Here is a 4501-nt window from a genome sequence, read left to right as displayed (position 1 = left end):
TGCTACAGCTGCCTGCGGATAGGATCAGCAGAACACCAGCAATTGGGGTAGCTTTAGGTGCACACTGTGCAGATGACACAATACACCAACTGTAATTACTGCAACTGCCTGCCTGTGGTATAGGGTCAGAATAACACCAGCAATTGGTATAGCTTTAAGTGCACACTGTGCAGAGTACACAGTACACCGACTGTAATTACTACAGCTGCCTGCCTGTGGTATGTGATCAGGATAACACCAGCAATTGGGATAGCTTTAAGTACACACTGTGCAGAGTACACAGTACACCAACTGTAATTGCTACAGCTGCCTGCAGATAGGATCAGCAGAACACCAGTAATTGGGGTAGTGTTAGGTGAACACTGTGCAGATGGCACAATACACCAACTGTAATTGCTACAGCCGCCTGCAGATAGGATCAGCAGAACACCAGCAATTGTGGAAGCTTTAAGTACACACTGTGCAAAGTACACAGTACACCAACTGTAATTACTGCAGCTGCCTATAGTATAGGATCAGAAGAACACCAGCAATTGGGGTATCTTTAGGTGCATACTGTGCATATGACACAATACACCAACTGTAATTACTGCAGCTGCCTTCCTATGCTATAGGATCAGAATAACACCAGCAATTGTGATAGCTTTAAGTGCACACTGTGCAGAATACACAATATACCAACTGTAATTACTGCAGCTGCCTGCCTGTGGTATAGGATCAGAATAACACCAGCAATTGGGATAGCTTTAAGTGCACACTGTGCAGAGTACACCAAATGTAATTGCTACAGCTTCCTGCGGATAGGATCAGCAGAACCCCAGCAATTGGGATAGCTTTAGTTGCACACTGTGCAGATGGCAAAATACACCACCTGTAATTGCTCCAGCTATATATATATATATATACATATATATATATATATATATATATATATATACATATATATACATATACACTGTATTCAGTTTAGCTAAATTTGTTCCTCTGTCCTTTGCACAGTGTGCACCTAAAGCTACCCCAATTGCTGGTATTCTGCTGATCCTATCCGCAGGCAGCTGTAGCAATTACAGTTGGTGTATTATGCCACTGTGCAAAGGGCACAGGAACAAATTTTTGCTAAATTTTGCTATTTTGCCTGCTTTACCTAACTCAAATTAAATGAAATCACACTGTCTTTCTGTCTATCTCCCTCCGCGCAGCAACACACTACACAAAGCCGCCATGCAGGCGGCCTTATATAGTGTGGGGTGTGTACAAAACCCCCTGAGCCATAATTGGCCAAAACCAGACATCGCTGTGATTGGCCAAGCATGCAGGTCATAGTGCATGCTTGGTCAATCATCCACCAGCAATGCACTGCGATGCCCCAGGGAATTATGGGCTGTGATGCACCACTCAAATTTGGCGCAAACGTCCCATAATGTTCGGAATTCGCTAAATGGACGAACAGACAAAGTTTGAATGGAACATGGGTTTGACTCAAACACGAAGCTCTTCAATCGTCACCAGTACGGTATTTGTATAATGAAATCATATCCCCTCTCAAGCTTCTCTTCTCCAGAGAGAATAAATTCAGTGCTCACAACCTTTCCTCATAACTAATATCCTTCAGACACTTTATTAGCTTTGTTGCCCTTCTTTGTACTTGCTCCATTTCCAGTACATCCTTTCTGAGGACTGGTGCCCAGAACTAGACAGCATACTCTAGTTTTGGCCAGACCAGAGTCTTGTGTAGCGTGAGAATTATCATTTTATCTCTGGATTTAATCCCCTTTTTAATGCATGCCAATATTCTGTTTGCTTTGTTAGCAGCTTGGCATTGCATGCCATTGCTGAGCCTATCGTCTACTAGGACCCCAGGTCCTTTTCCATCTTAGATTTCACCAGAGGTTCTCCCCCCAGTGTATAGATTGCATTCATATTTTTGCCACCCAAATGCATTATCTTACATTTTTCTACATTGAACCTCATTTGCCATGTAGTTGCCGGCCCCATTCATTTGTGCAGATCTTTTTGCAAGGTTTCCACATCCTGCAGAGAAGTTATTGACCTGCTTAACTTAGTATTGTCCGCAAATACAGAGATTAAACTGTTTACCCCATCCTCCAGGTCGTTTATAAACAAATTAAACAGGATTGGTGCCAGCACAGAACCCTGGGGGACCCCGCTACCCACCCCTGACCATTCTGAGTACTCTCCATTTATCACCACCCTCTGAACTCACCCTTGTAGCCAGTTTTCAATCCATGTACTCACCCTATGGTCCATGCCAACGGACCTTATTTTGTACAGTAAACATTTATGGGGAACTGTGTCAAATGCTTTTGCAAAATCCAGATACACCACGTCTACTGGCCTTCCTTTATCTAAATGGTAACTCACCTCACGTTAAAAGATTGGTTTGGCAAGAACGATTCTTCATGAATCCATGCTGATTACTGCTAATGATACCGTTCTCGTTACTAAAATCTTGAATGTAGTCCCTTATCATCCCCTCCAATAGTTGACATACTATAGATGTTAAGCTAACTGGTCTGTAATTTCCAGGGATGTATTTTGGGTCCTTTTTAAATATTGGTGCTACATTGGCTTTTCTGCAATCAGCTTGTACCATTCCAGTCAGTAGACTGTCAGTAAAAATTAGGAACAATGGTGTGGCAAATACTTGACTAAGTAACCTCAGGTGCAAGTCATCTGGTGTTTTATTAATGTTAATTATCTCAAGTCTAATTTTAATTATGTCCTCTGTTAACCATTGTGGTGCTTAATGTGATGTGTCATGAGGATAAACACTGCAATCACACTACACACTACACTAACACTGCACTGACACGTTACACTGACACTACACAATACTTACACTATACTCAGACTACACTAACACTACACTGACACTCTACACTCAGGGTCACAAGAACACACTAGCTCACTAGTAACTATCTCTACTTCAACAACACACTGCAAAAGGTTCCTGTGGGAAGGAAACTTTTATCATGTGGGGTGGGACTATGAACACTGAGCCATGATTGGACAAAGTCCTCATGACTTTGCTCAATCATGGCTTTAACTGTGCTCTGTGCCTTGCTTAGGCAAAGCCTTGCACCTGATCTGTGAGGTGCATTGCTGCATCCAATTAGGACCTTATAATGCACTGTGCAGTACATTGTGGGGCACTCGACAGGTTAGCACCCCACAAATTTAGGTGTTCAATGTACAGGGGGAACAGGCGATGTTTGGGCCAAAATTTTGCTTGGCCCGAACTGCTTGCCCAACTCTAGTTCTAATATATGTTGTCAGAAAACAGTTGTAGGTGAGCATAGGGTTCAGGTAGAGTCCCCGTGAGTCTATATTTCTGCTTAAGTTGTTTTTTTGCATGACAGAAAGGGATGCACAGGATAACATCCCTGGGTATGGAGTAAGGCATTGTTGAGGTCTGGGGAGCCTGTGAATGCATTCAATCTGATAGATCTGCCAACTTGTCTTTGATCCAGTTATTTTCCTTGATGTGTGCATCATGAGTATCAATAAGGTCATTTATAGTGGATCCATAGTCCCCCATTTTTGTTTCCATATGTGTCACTCAATCCCCTAGGGAGGTAATATCATGATTAAATTACTGCATGAGAGAAAGCATATCTGACTGTGTCAAAGGGACATTAAAGTGGTTGTAAACCCTCCCCCACAACTTTGTCCCATGTAAATCAGCATAAAAAACCCTAATGAACAATGCTTGTAGATATCTCCTTACTTGCTTAGTATTGGTGTAATCCTTGTTGTTCTGTAGAATGAAGTCACTGAGCATGCCCAGATCTCCCCTGATTTATGGCACACTATGTCTTATCTATCTGCTATCAGGACTTCCTATGGCACAACACTAAACTCTGCTAATCATTCAGAGCTTCCTCCTACACACCATGTGACCTCACATACAGTCTAAATTTGGCTATTACTGCAGTCTTATCAGCTGAAGCTGATAAGTCTGACAAAGGCAAACATTAGACATCGGCACAAGTAAATACTATGAAATAAACAAGTAAGCTATGAACAGGGAAGCAGGGTTGCCATAGAAACGTTGGATTGAGAAGGAGGCTTGGTTAACAGTACAGGAAGTGCTCAATGTAAGGCCGGAAATACACTCCACTGTGGATTCAAAAAACAATACTTAAGATGGCGCTGCCTAACCCCTGGAAACAAGTTTTTTATAGTTTCTTTAAACAGTAAGTAATATGCGATTTGGTCTGGATTACAGTGGCTATAGTCTGATAATTACTTATTATAATGGACTAAATGAAAAGAAGCATCAGAGTGGGAGAGTTTACTTCCTCTTTAACATATGTTTGAGGGTAGTGTCCAATAGGGATGAGCTTCGTGTTCGAGTCGAACATACGTTCGACTCGAACATCAGGTGTTCGCCCATTCTGCGAATTCCGAACGTTATGGGCCATTCGCGCCAAATTCGTGTGGCGCTCACGGCCCACAATGCACTGCGATGGCGCAGTGC

Source organism: Lithobates pipiens, unplaced genomic scaffold (genome assembly GCF_037356315.1).
Source record: "Lithobates pipiens isolate NorthernLeopardFrog02 unplaced genomic scaffold, aLitPip1_a1.2 Scaffold_3, whole genome shotgun sequence".
NCBI classification, from domain to species: Eukaryota; Metazoa; Chordata; class Amphibia; order Anura; family Ranidae; genus Lithobates; species Lithobates pipiens.
Note: the sequence above shows the minus strand (reverse complement) of the source record.